Source organism: Palaemon carinicauda, chromosome 4 (assembly GCF_036898095.1).
Source record: "Palaemon carinicauda isolate YSFRI2023 chromosome 4, ASM3689809v2, whole genome shotgun sequence".
In the NCBI taxonomy this organism is placed as follows: Eukaryota; Metazoa; Arthropoda; class Malacostraca; order Decapoda; family Palaemonidae; genus Palaemon; species Palaemon carinicauda.
In genome coordinates, this window is record NC_090728.1 from 42,346,019 (window position 1) to 42,361,018 (window position 15,000).

At 33.0% G+C, this 15,000-nt stretch overlaps 1 protein-coding gene across 2 annotated transcripts in view; it reads left to right on the forward strand.

Annotated features, from left to right (window-relative positions):
* The window catches only part of LOC137639910 (gamma-glutamyl hydrolase-like), a 601,254-nt gene that overhangs the window by 298,155 nt on the left and 288,099 nt on the right, over positions 1–15,000 (forward strand). The window contains exon 1 of one of the 2 annotated variants that reach the window (XM_068372191.1): positions 6,943–6,983. The exons of the other annotated variant lie outside the window; for it this stretch is intronic. The gene's annotated coding sequence lies outside the window, so the exon portion shown is untranslated. Of the gene's footprint in view, positions 1–6,942; positions 6,984–15,000 lie in introns of those variants that run through there. 2 annotated transcript variants of the gene reach the window in all.

A 15,000-nucleotide genomic window follows, 5' to 3' on the forward strand; every position in this document is an offset into this window, starting at 1 on the left:
GTGAAGCAATTTTTTTCGTTCAGAGCAACGATGCTATGTAAAGAAATTTGAGAGAGAGAGAGAGAGAGAGAGAGAGAGAGAGAGAGAGAGAGATGAGGAGAGAGAGAGAGAGAGAGGAGAGAGAGAGAGAGAGAGAGAGAGAGAGAGAGAGAACTTTATTGCATTGTGAAGCAATTTTTTCCTTGTTCATATCAACGATGCTTTAATAAATTTGTGAGAGAGAGAGAGAGAGAGAGAGAAGAGAGGAGAGAGAGAGAGAGATGAGAGAGAGAGAGAGAGAGAGAGAACTTTATTGCATTGTGAAGCAATTTTTTCTCGTTCATATCAACGAGGATTTAATAAATAGAGAGAGAGAGAGAGAGAGAGAGAGAGAGAGAGAGAGAGAGAGAGAGAGAGAGAGAGAGAGAGAGAGAGATAACTTTATAGCATTGTGAAGCATTTTTTTTCTCGTTCATATCAACGATGTTATGTAAAGCAATTTGAGAGAGAGAGAGAGAGAGAGAGAGAGAGAGAGAGAGGAGAGAGAGAGAGAGAGAGAGAGAGAGAGAGGAGACCAAGTTGGAAAAAGAGAGAAAGAGAAAGAGAAATTTATGAATGGACTGACTAAACAAACGATCACAGCACATGTTAGAGAGAGAGAGAGAGAGAGAGAGAGAGAGAGAGAGAGAGAGAGAGAGAGAGAGAGAGAGAGAGAGGGAACAAACAAGTTGAAAGACAGACTGAAAGCCATTTATGGCTTTGAAAGACTGGAATGTGAAAAATGAGAGGGAGTTATATGAAGGGAAGTGATGGGATTGACACCGAGACAGCAGAACTCTGATAAAGAAGATGGATAACTTAATGTAATTGTTTACTAAAACCGGTTTCCTTTCATATCGGGTTTTAAAGAATAATAATAAAAAAAAATTATTGACGCAAATATGCACGAACACCATGACAGAGTCTTTTTAATGATTTCCTTTTTAATGTTTGTTTTTTTATACACAAGCACACAGACACACACACACACACACACATATATATATATATATATATATATATATATATATATATATATATATATATATATATAGTGTGTGTGTGTTTGGCTTTTGATACGCGCATATATTATATATATATATATATATATATATATATATATATATATAATCTATGTATATATATGTATATATATATATATATATATATATATATATATATATATACTGTATATATATATATATATATATATATATATATATATATATTGTATGTGCGTGTTTGTCTTTTGATACACGCATACACACACACACACACACACATATATATATATATATATATATATATATATATATATATATATTTATATATATATATACAAGGATATAAATATAACATATATATACATACAGGATATATGGTATATTTATGTAAATATACACTTATATATATGTGCGTGGATATGCTCCCTACGCAGTAAAACGTCAATGAGTATAACAGGTATGTATATATGAATATACTGTATATGTATGTTTGTGCGTGTGTGTTTAAAACTTGAGCAATTGGAATTAGTAGGAAATCAGTGGGGATTTGTATTTGATAACTGAATATGGGTGAAAATATTAACGATGGAGTTAAGTTTCATCCACGAGAGAGAGAGAGAGAGAGAGAGAAGAGAGAGAGAGAAGAGAGAGAGAGAGAGAGAGCACCAAAGTTAAGACATTCCCTGCGTACTCGAAAAAAAATATTTTCAGTCCATAATCTAAATCAATTTTTTTTTTTTTTTTTTTTTTTTTTTTTTTTTTTTTTTTTGCCTGTGTAAGGTAATTAGTACAGGCTGGTTACTATCAACCGATATTATTGGCTGGAAGGTGTCGCCAGGGGTATTCAAGCCACGTGCGGAATGTTAAGTTGGACTATTGACCGTTAAATCTGCCATAGAGAGGTGAAACTTGTGTTTATTTGTTTCCCAGGACTTTCTTTTGAAACTTTTATATATTCATAAGGATTTTTATACTGTGATAACAGTTTAAAGAGTCAATTTACTTTTTTTTTATCGAACATTTAAAATTTAAATGTCCATTTCTCTGTTAAATTTCTCTCAAGTATTAAACGCTTATTCAGAATATTATTTTTGAAAGTTTAAGAAAATAAAAGAATCTTTATTCAGAAAATATTATTTTTGAAAGTTTAAGAAAATAATAAATGAAAATATTTTTGTTTGTCCTAAAAAACTGAAAAGAAGTATTTTAAAAAATCAATTGTTTATAAATTTTTGCTTGGTTATAGATATTTTGTTTTGCAATTTTTTTCATTCAAGTTATTCCTTTCATTTCACGTGGTTAACATTCAGACAAAAATAGTTAGTTCCTATTTATTATAAATATGTGACCACTTCATTTCGGACCAAACTACTACCTGAACGGACCTACTCTCAAAGGGCTATGTTGAGAAAAGGATGACTGATGGCACTACCATTTGAAACCATTTCTATCATCCGCCTTAATGGAGAGAATTGAGGTACCAGCGTATAGTAACTTCATCAGGAATTATTGCTCTTGAGAAAGCAATAATGTCGAATCACCAGAGGCTGATCTGCCCCAATCACTGTGGTTAAGCCATTTTCAGCGTATGACTTAGCATAATCGTATTTTCGAGTGCGCTGGAGAAAGAAAAGAAATATTAATTTAGTTGTGCGCGAGGATAAATAAGGACTAAGGCAGTTTACGACTGGAATCATCCCGGGTTAAGCGTTTGTTTAGGGGGAACCGTTCTCTGCGTGCGTTATTAATCTGTCCATGAAATTGCAAATCCAACTTATTTTCGCAAGGGGGAAAAAAGTAACTGCTTTACTCGTGGGCATGGCTCGGTCCTCTGGGCACAGATGACCCTCTTGATCACCGCTAATCCAATCATTTCGTTGGAATTAGCTCCAGGTGATTCGAGATTAATCATGTCGAAGAACCCTTGCAGGGCTTTCCAAGGTCTAATGGTAGCGTTCTATGTCGTAAATAAAGCTCTTGCTTCGAAAGTGCCTTATTGGATCTAAGTGATGAAAGCCACTCTTGTTTCAATATTATTTTTATATATGTGATATTTTTTTTCTTTTTAATTCCTCTTAAGGAATAGCTATGTAACCCCCATTGCTTTTTCAATGATTTGGGATTAAGAGTTTATTTTAATCTATATATCTCTTCTATATATCTATCGATCTACTTGTATATATATATGTATATATATATATATATATATATATATATATATGTATTTATGTATATAGAAATATTTATAGATAGATAGATAGAGAGGCAGACAGACATACATAATGAGATATATATGTGTACTACATACATGTACCTATGTATTTCTATGCATATATATATATATATATATATATATATATATATATATATATATATATATATATATGTATATATGTGTATGTATATTATCTATGGAAATATATTTATATACGTTTATAATGTATATACTGTATATATGAATATGCATATATCTTTGTATAGTATATATTTGCACATATACGTATATGTATTTCTTCTAACTGTAATCTAACAGTTTAAGATGTTTCTTAAAAAGGCCCATGAAAGAAACTCAGGAAAGTAAATTAATCACTACATATCAGCCAATACACACTGACCCTCTTCTTGGGGTAAAAAAAAGAAAAAAAAAACCGAGAAGAGGACCAATGTGTATTGGCTGAAATATAGTGAATAATTTGATTTCGTTAGTGTTTTTATGGGCCCTTTTAAGAAACACATGCGTTTATCTATATATATGTGTATATATTTGTATGTATATTTGTTATTTGTTTATATATATAAATATGTATATGTATAATATATATATATATATATATATATATATATATATATATATATATATAGTGTATATATATATACACATATATACTATATATATACTATTTATATATACATATATATACAGTATATATATATATACATATATATATATATATATATATATATATATATATATGTATACTATAGATATACTGTATATGTATATATATGTATATGCATATATACACACACACACACACACATATATATATATATATATATATATATATATATATCGTTCATTTTCTCTTTAATCATACATTTATATCGAATTCTCGTTCTGCGAGCTGTGGTTGTTTCCTCCTCTGAATAGGACGGAGATTATAGCAGCTTAGAGCATAATTAGAACAGTCCATACTCCTCGATTAAATGTGCGCTTAGTTCCTCTATCCATAGGCAACGCAGATGAACCCTCAAAGAAGTATAATTTTCTCGCAAATCTCTAGTGTCTGAGCCAATTTACATAGCGGATGGCCTAAATTGAAACCATTATGCGACCTAAAAGCCTTTTTTGACGTCAGGCATTAGCAGCCTACCTGTTTCAGCTATGGGCAGCAAGATCATGATCATAAATCAATGTCAGCAGATGTCTTCTGGAAAAGAATGTGGGGGGGACGGGGTGGGGTTTGTATTGTTGGGGGGGGGGGGGCAGGTTGGGAGGGGTGATATAGAGAGATGATATAAGCTGGAACGGGGAAGAGAAGAGGAAGAGAAATTGAGTTTTGATGGTAAAGCAAAATGAAATTGAAAAATCACTCCGCATCAAAGTTGAGAGAGAGAGAGAGAGAGAGAGAGAGAGAGAGAGAGAGAGAGAGAGAGAATGGGTATGCAAGAAAATAGAAGAGGTGAAATACTTTAGAATAAAATGGCTTAGCAAACAGAGTATCTCCTTTTTATATCATCTATGATACAGAAGATGATAGACAATCAAAAGAAACTAAGTTATGTAGGAATAAAGGGATAGGAAAGGGGGATGGGAAGAATTAGGAAAAAAAAGCAGTAATAAACGAAATTAAATGGCAAGCTTAAGAAAGGAAAAAAAAACACCCTTGACATTCACTATACCTCTTCAAACGTATAAAAGAAAGTTCTCATTAAACTGGTCTTGACCACAAGATGGCGCACATTTGGTAACAAAAGAAGAACAACCTTAGTTAAGTCACTTGCAGAGTAAAAAAAATCTTTAGATCCTGCGGCTGATGTAGTTGAATTAAAAGTGTTTTATCTCTTGACGAGCCTTTCGGTGTAGAGCGGAATGCTTAAGATAACTGAGAGGGATTCTCTGAATGATTGTTAATGAGCTGTTTTGAACTTTGAAACTTGAAACTAGTCTACCTACAAGACGTTCTCTCTCTCTCTCTCTCTCTCTCTCTCTCTCTCTCTCTCTCTCTCTCTCTCTCTCTCTCTGAGAATACTGTAACTGACAACTTCGTGAAGTACTAGCAAGCATTATGATTATGAAAACTCTCTCTCTCTCTCTCTCTCTCTCTCTCTCTCTCTCTCTCTCTCTCTCTCTCTCTCTCTCTCTCTCTCTCTCTCAGAATACTGTAACTGACAACTTCGTGAAGTACTAGCAAGCATTATGATTATGGAAACTCTCTCTCTCTCTCTCTCTCTCTCTCTCTCTCTCTCTCTCTCTCTCTCTCTCTCTCTCTCTCTCTCTCTCTCTCTCTCTCTTTCGTTTCGTATTTTTCTAGAATGCTGCAATTGACAAATTAGTGCATTAATAGCAAGAATTATGATGATGAAAAACGCCTGGTTGAGTGAAATAGTCTAAATTTTTACAAATATGTTTTTTTTAAGTAATATTTGATTAGGTAACATAAGTTTCAAAATGTATTTATTAATTGTTAGAAATAAATGAATAAATGCGTTTTCATATATTTGTACAATAAAATGTACATTCAGAAGTCATTAACTGTAGTCGTACACGTGATGTTCATTTAATTTGAGAGAATGGTCAGTTATCCATATAGGCATTTGCATATAAATGCATATGCATATGTGTTTGCGGCTTTTTTTATAATTTATTCATATACTCATTTCATATTTAAAACGAAAACCTTTCTATTCGTAGGTAATGGTTCAAATCATATTTCATCCGTCCAATATTTTATACAAAACCTTTTGAACATAGTTATAATTGAAAGACCAATGGGAAGAATAATGGAAAGAATAATGAATGATAGGAATAACACAAAGAGACAGAAAAAGAACAACATGGTTACCAGAGCAAATTAACATAGAGCATATTCTAACAACATGTTAGAAAAAGAAATGGACGTGGTAGAACATATAGTGAGAACGTCAGGTAATAGATGAACATTAAGATTAATAGAACAGGTCCCTAGAAATTACAAAAGAAGCAAGGGAAGGAAGAGAAGACAATGGACTGACGAACTAAAAATAAAATCAGTCTGTCGTAGAAGAACAATAAACAAACGCGTTTGGGAGAACATATCTGAGGCTTTTGTTAAGCAGAGGAGTAGTAACGGATAATAATGACGATGTTGATATTTCATACAAAGGTGGAATTGAATTTACTTCTTAATAAGAAGCCACAGGGATCACGGAATTCTGTCTCTTTCGTATTGAATTTCGTCGATGGCATTTGTTTACTTCAGTTTCAGGTAAGATTTTCCGTTGGTTTGAAGACGAGGAGATACCCAATAGGGATTTAGAGAAGGCCAGAGGGAAATCAGCGGATGGAAGAGGCTCCGCAGCTTCTCCTTTTGGAAATTTTAATCCTGTGTAAGAAGCTCGCCTTCCCTATTCTGTTTTGACTCTGACTAGATTTAATGATGATCTCTTCGGGTTGTTTTGTTCGTGTTGTGATTTCGTGTTATTTTTGTGTTTATTTTGAATGTTCTTTAATTTTTGCTTATAAATTTGTTTGGTGTTTTTCTTACCGTACATGTGATTTCATGAGATATTTTTTTTTATTTACTTTGAATACTCTTTAATGTTTACTCATGAATTAGTTTAGTGTGTTTTAGATTGTTCATGTTGTGATTTCATGAGTTATTTTTATTTCTAATTTGAATGCTATTTAATGTTTGCTTATAAATTTATTTGTTTATTTTTTCAGAGCTGACCTCGTCTTGAAACTCTTATCCGGATAAGGTAAGTAGAACATTGATTGTAAACTGTCCTGATTTTAAGTTGGTTTAGCCCATTTATTAATAATTCGCGTGTACTCGAATTTCCATTTTTTTTCGGAAGGATGTATCACCTAAGAATAACGGTTCAGGTATAACCATAAAATGTTTTTATCAGTCTAGCACCTCCTGAACTTCCTTTACTTTCATCTTTGCGTCAGTTTGTCGTATTGTTTATTAATCCCGACATTTACTTCAAGAAAGGCCAAATTTTGTTATTTACGTTGTATCTTTTTAAGAAAACATTGGGTCATGATTTAACGAGATTTTTTTCCTATTTCGTCGTTTATATTTCATAGTTTTGCATTAGTAGTATTTTTCGTAAAAATTTTCAAGTTGATATTGTTATTTTCTTCTGTAGGCCTACTCATAAACGATAAAGAAAAACTATAAGTTGATGCTGTCTTTTTACAAAATCAATGAATGATAGAAAATAATTCCAGCTAATTTTGGTAATACGATGAATTTCGGAAGGCGTTTCATATATATATATATATATATATATATATATATATATATATATATATACATATATATATATATATATATATATATATATATATATATATATATATGTATGTATATATATATATATATATATATATATGTATGTATATATATTTATATATATATATATATATATATATATATATATATATATATATATGTATGTATATATATACATATATATATATATATATATATATATATATATATATATATATACATATATATATATATATATATATATATATATATGTATGTATATATATATATATATACATATATATATATATATATATACATATATATATATATATATATATATATATATATATATATATATGAAAATTTAGTTCCTTTCTTGTCTATGAGGAAGCATTAATTAAAGATGAAACATAAATTTATGAAAAATCTTCCCACCGTCAATTTGAATATCTATTTCGTCTTTAATATGTTGATAAGTTAATACAGATTGTAAGAAAAACTTACTAGAATCTTCTTTATAAATATTTAATATTTTTATGTAAACTAAAGATGAAAATACTGTATCTTGCAAACAATTCATTGGAAATATTACAAAAGTTCATTTCAACTTGATTGAAGTCTAGCGTCAGGAAACATTCTAAACATAGCGACACAAAACCAGTTGACAAATTCACAAGTTCTTACTTTACTTATCAGCGTGACATACCCACCACCTTGGTATTTCTTAATTGCTTTAGAAGCCAACCCACTCGTTCATCAACAGAGAGAGAGAGAGAGAGAGAGAGAGAGAGAGAGAGAGAGAGAGAGAGAGAGAGAGAGTTACAGTTACAAGGAGTTACAAGGGTTTTGTAGGTCCCTAAGACTTTTTTTTATTCCATCCGAGGAAACTCCATTTGCTTCAGGGTAGAACGAATTATTTTTTTTTTATAAAGTTTTTATAATCTTGTCTAACTTATTCTTGAATTTGTGTACTGCATTACTGTTCACTACATCCGCTGGAAGCCTGTTCCATGTTTGAGAGAGAGAGAGAGAGAGAGAGAGAGAGAGAGAGAGAGAGAGAGAGAGAGATAAAAAATTTAGACATGCTATATACTTTCCCTCCCTTTCAAATACTTTTGACTCTCAGAATTAATTTGGATTCAGAAGTTTTGTGGACAAAGTCACTCAAATCAAGAGACAAAGGGATTTATTATGTAAGCAAACGACTGACCCCTTTTGGAAACAACGTTCAGACTTCACAAATTGCAATGGTGACACACCAGAGGGTCGGAATGTTTATGAATAAGGAAGGGGAGCCCAGACAGCAATCTGATAAATGGCCTGGAAAATATGACTATCAAAATGGCACAAAAGGCAGGGTTCGAGAGAAATCACTGTGGTTTAGTAATTCATCAAACCACTGACGTAATTTACGTATGATGTTTTATGAAAATAGTTATAATATATACGCCTTTTATGAATATATTGTTTCCTATTCAGGTTCAGTGCTCACTGTCTGTCAGTAAAGGGCGCTGACTGCCTCTCAGTAATATCTATCAGTAAAGGGCGCTAACTCCCTCTCAGTACTGTCTATCAGTAAAGGGCGCTGACTGCCTCTCAGTACCGTCCATCAGTAAAGGCCTCTGACTGTCTCTCAGTACTGTCTATCAGTAAAGGGCGCTGACTGCCTCTCAGTACCGTCCATCAGTAAAGGCCTCTGACTATCTCTCAGTACTGTCTATTAGTAAAGGGCGCTGACTGCCTCTCAGTACCGTCCATCAGTAAAGGCTTCTGACTGCCTCGCAGTACTTTCTTTCAGTAAAGGGCGCTGACTGCCTTTCAGTAATGTCTATCAGTAAAGGGCGCTGACTGCCCCTCAGTAATATCTTTTAGTAAGGGTGCCGACTGCCTCTCAGTTCTGTCTATCAGTAAAGGGCACTGACTGCCTCTCAGTACCAGCTATCAAAAATGCCGCTGACTGCCTCTCAGTACTGTATCAGTGAAGGGCGCTGACTGCCTCTCAGTACTGTATCAGTGAAGGACGCTGACTGCCTCTCAGTACTGTATCAGTGAAGAGCGCTGACTACCTCTTAGTGCTGTATCAGTGAAGGGCGCTGACGGTCTCTCAGTACTGTTTATCAGTAAAGGCCGCTGATCTGTCTATCAGTAAAGGGCCCTGACTGTCTCTCAATATTGTCTATCAGTAAACGGCACTGGCGGTGTCTCAGTGCTGCCTATCAGTAAAGAGTGCTGACTGCCTCTCAGTACTGTTTGTCAGTAAAGGGTGCTGACTGCATCTCAGTACTGTGTATTAGCAAAGGGTGCTAACTGCCTTTCAATACTGTCTTAGTAAAGGCCGCTGACTGCCTCTCAGTACTGTCCTAGTAAAGGGCGCTGACTGCCTTTCAGTACTGTCTCAGTAAAGGACGCTGACTGCCTCTTAGTACTGTCTCAGTAAAGGGCCCTGACTGCCTCTCAATACCATCTGTCAGTAAAGGGCGCTAACTGCCTCTCAGTAAAGGGCGCTGACTGCCTCTCAGTAATGTCTATCAGTAAAGGTAGCTGACTGCCTCTTGAGTAAAGAGTCCTGCGTCCTTGAATCTTCGCATGCGCACATCGAGTGGTCTGCCTTGCTTTCAGATTTTGGAGAATCCGGTGATATTTGGATGTAATTCCTCTCATTTGAGATGCAGTGTGCTTCTCGGCAATTTGGAAATTACTAGTGAAGTGATGTATAACGCCATTACCTCTTGGCGCTGCGGATCTCTGCTGGGTCCAGTTTGTTTGTCTGTATTTGTTTTGTCGGTTATTACTCTCTCTCTCTCTCTCTCTCTCTCTCTCTCTCTCTCTCTCTCTCTCTCTCTCTCTCTCTCTCTCTTTGATGAAACTTTTCCTAAAATCATGCAAAGTGACACACGTTTTTATTGAGAGAAAATTAGATATTTCAGCAATCCCTCCAAGCGTAAAACATTATTGTAAATTAATATTCCATATTTAACTTATCGAAAAATGTGAAATTTAACAATTTCTCTCTCTCTCTCTCTCTCTCTCTCTCCTCTCTCTCTCTCTCTCTCTCTCTCTCTCTCTCTCTCTCTCTCTCTCTCTCTCAGTAGAATTACTTCAATTGTTTTTAATGGCTTTTTGATTAAAATTATAGAAAATGTGCCCTCACGAATGGTAAAAAGTATTAGATCCGGGTTTGTGTAAGGAACCTTTTGTATTTATGAATTTGGGCTATATAGCCTGGCGCTATGCCCTCAAGTGCAGTTACAAATTTTAGGAAAAGTTAGAATAGTGGAAAGCAAAAAGGAATAATTGCCTACAGTGAAACGCGTGAGGTGAACTGGCGGCACTACCTCTGACACAGCTTTTGGGTGTTTGTGTCTGTTATGGTTGCTCTCAGCCTAAGCAGAGGCTTATGGTTTCTGAATTCTCATTTCTATCAAATTAGGCAATTATAAAGGTTGATAGAAAATGGTTATTGTTATGCTTTTAATTCGATTACTTGATTGTACCGTAGAAAATTGACTAGCTTATTTCTGGATAATTTTAATTTTTTAAATCAGTTTTATAATTTATCCATATGATAATTATCATTTGCTAGCAACGGTTTTTTAAGGACAGTTTTGTATAATTATACGTGACAATAGTATTAGCAAGAGCTAAATCGTTTTTCCAAAAGTGGTTTAGTTACGTAAGTCAAATTTGAGGATCAAGGTGAACGGTCTATAATTGTAAACTAGTAATAAAATTTCATAGCTATAAAAAAATTCTATTATGGAAACGCACAACCCATTTTTCAGGAAGCAAGTATCTCTCAATATATATTTACATTTATAAATAAGTACAGTACTGTTTTATTTCGTTCCTGAAGAGAGAGAATAAATACATAATAAAATATCAGTAAACAAACATTGATATATTTTCCAAATGATTTTTTAACATAACACTAATCAAGATGAACAAAAACATTTAAAATCAATAATATAGTTTTTCGAATTACGTTAGTATTCGGATTTTACTTTGCGCATTGTGAGTTTATTTATTTATTATTTACTTTTATTTATTTATTTATTTATGTAATTTTTTTTTTTTTTTTTTTTTTTTTTTTTTTTTTTTTATCGGTAAATAACTTGTTTCCCGCTCCAATGTAAACCTCGTACTCTGCATTTCGCACCAAAATGCATCCTTCCCTCTGCTGCATTTCTCGCAAGAATTTACGGCCTTGTTTAATTACCGAGGATGAATTGGAAGTCTGATTACATTGTACTTTTGAATTAGCGCATGTCTGTGTTCTTGTTTATTGCTATGTTAGTTTGAAAATGGTCAGCGCTTTCTGTTTGTACTTAACAAAACAACGAATAGTTCAGATTACTTTGGTATTTCAGAAAGTCACGAAGAAATGTTTCCCTAATATTGCAGTTCCTCCGTATTTCTGTTCACCAGTAACTCTTTGATTTGTTATATGCCGTTTAATCTATATTTGTTTTATATATTTTACTTTTTATTTATTTTCATGCCATCTTGTTTCTTCCATAATTTTCATTGATCTCTCCTGTCACATTTTCCTTCAAATTTAGTAAATTGGTTACAAATTAATAGCTTAGAAAGTTAAATTAGATTTCCACCTCTCTCTCTCTCTCTCTCTCTCTCTCTCTCTCTCTCTCTCTCTCTCTCTCTCTCTCTCTCTCTCTCTCTCTCTCTCTGAGTTTATATAAAAAAGATCTAGGAAACTATTCTACGGGAAGGTAAATATAGCATAGGGACCGAAGAACAATTTGCTCTCAAAATGAATAAGTGAAATGATGTGCTATGCACTGTGAAAAACACCGTAATTTTAATCGAAAATTCTCAGTAAAAATATTCGGTTCTCAGCCGTATTTTCTGGAATACAGACTACCGTAATTTTTACCTTACTTGTTATTATCTTTTAAGGGATGGTGACCGTAATATAATTCCTTTACGTCAATATATCCGTTTTTAAAACGGTAAATACCTGGCAACATTTATTCCAGGATTTTTACCGTTTTTTACGGAAAAATTTTAACTATCCTGTTTCCTACTGTTAAAAAAGCCGTAATTTTAATCGGGAATTCTCCGTAAAAATATACTGTTTTCAGCTGTATTTCAGTAAAATACAGGCGACCGTAATTTTACCCTACTTTGTCTTTATCGTTTACGGGTTAGTGAAAGTAATATCGCTCCTTAACGTTAATATATCCGTTTTCAAAACTGTAAATAACTGGCAACATTTATTCCAGGATTTTTTACGGCAAATTTTCAACAGTATAGTTGCTGCAACTGAACGTTACTTATTTCAGGTGAGCAGGTTACAGTACAGTTAGAGCTGTAACCGAACACCGAATAGGTTACAGCACTGTTGCATCTGTAATCGAACTCCGAATACAACCCCAGAATTCACATAGATAATCTCCCTCCGAGGCGAAGCAATTTTAATCCAATTATCATTAATAGCAAAGCCCATAAATATAAGTTATTGGGTCATTAACATTCCTTGTGCTTTTAACTGTACAAATTTCTATCCCATTACCCACAATAGTATCGCCATTAGGTGATATTTATGTCTGAATTAACGTATCCCTTTCGTCATTAACTGTTATGAAGCTCGTGTTATTATCTGCTTGATGCCCTCTTCAGCTTGATTTGCTCTTCGCGTTTGATTCTCCATTTTGCTTAGCAGATATTCCCTTATTTCCATATTTATTTATTTTTCTCTCTGTAATGTGTAGATAGTCGTAAATTTACATAGATAGATATGTGTTCTTACATAAATTTCTTTACTAATGAATATCTTAATTTATTGTTTCTTTTATTTATAGGGATGTATGAATTTTCACATCTACATTACATGCGTTATATTTCATTATGATTTAAGATATGTTTTTCTTTAGAGGACGTGACTTGCATAGTATTAGCCGTAATACCAATTCTTACAATTTTCTTTATATTATTATTATTATTATTATTATTATTATTATTATTATTATCATCATCATAATTATTATAATTATTATTATTATTATTATTATTATTATTATTATTATTATTATTATTATTGTTATTATCATTACTTAATAAGCTACAACCCTGGTTGGAAAAGCAGGATGCTATAAGCCCTGGGGCTCTAACAGGGAAAATAGCCCAGTGAGGACAGAAAACAAGAAAAAAACAGAATATTTTAAGAACAGTAACAGCATTAAGATAATATTTCCTATATAAACCATGAAAACTTTAAGCAAAGCAAGATGAAGAGAAATAAGTTAGAATAGTGTGCCCGAGTGTACCCTCAAGCAAGAGAACTCTAACCTAAGACAGAAGAAATTTTTTATTGAAATCGGATGACATTACAGAAAGTATCTTATCAAAGGATGAAACTGTAAGATGAAAATTAAAATCATTGTGATACAGTAACCTTTCACTGGTAGCTTATCTATAATTGGCGATGGAATTTTAATTGCAATAAAAAAAAATGCCTTTCACTTTTCCAAACTCTTTTGTTTAATACAATGGAAACCCGCAGAAAGGAAGTTTTAATGAAATTGACAATGCCACTGATCACAATCGGCTTCAAATTACCAGTGCGTCTCATTATAATTACCTCATTAACAGCCTATTTATAGCGATGTTGGTTTTGTATTGTGTGGCTAGATCTCTTAATTCATTGTAATGCTTTAATTAGTTCACAAAGCAATGTTTACATAAAATGGAGCACCCATAATAGAAAAAGGCTCAATGTTAAACACGCCGATTTCCTCTTGCGTCAATGAGTTTACTTTTAAAAGAATAATCTTTTATCTTTTGTTATTTTGAAAGCTAAGATTTCATTACAAAGTTTGTTGGGGGCCGGTTAACAGTCAGTAATTTTCATTCGGAAATACTTATTCATTATTGGTATGTTTGGTAGTTTACATGTCCTTTGTACACTTACTCCGTTATTTGTAGTATTTTGTTCAAATTACCTGTATAAGTTTCATTCTGTGAAAAGAATGTTAAAGTAATCTGTAATTTTCATCCTCCCTTGATATTTTGAGAATAATAACACATTCAGTATTTTAGATTTCACTTTTGTAATGTGATCAAGGATGTATTTTTTATATGTGCACCCTTAGTATTAGAGGCTTCCTATGGTAAGTGCAAACACCGCAATGAATAGATTGTTTTGAACACTTAATCTAGGATTTTTTAGACAGGAATTTTATCGCTGGTGATGTAACTTAGATAGGTCATCTATAACTCTGTGTTAGCACTTTACATGCAGATTCCTAATACTTTATAATGCGTGTTTAACGTTCCGAAGCACCAAGAAGATTTATCACTTAATAATGTTCGAAGTATTGCAGAAATTGTATTAATAACTAGTGTATCCTAGCCGTCAAAAATAGCGTCTAAATATTTAGATAGATATGCAAACACACGCACATGCTCACACACAGATTCAACCCTTCCCAACCCCTTTCATAACTACAAAGTTGGAGCAAATTTTTTTATGTTGA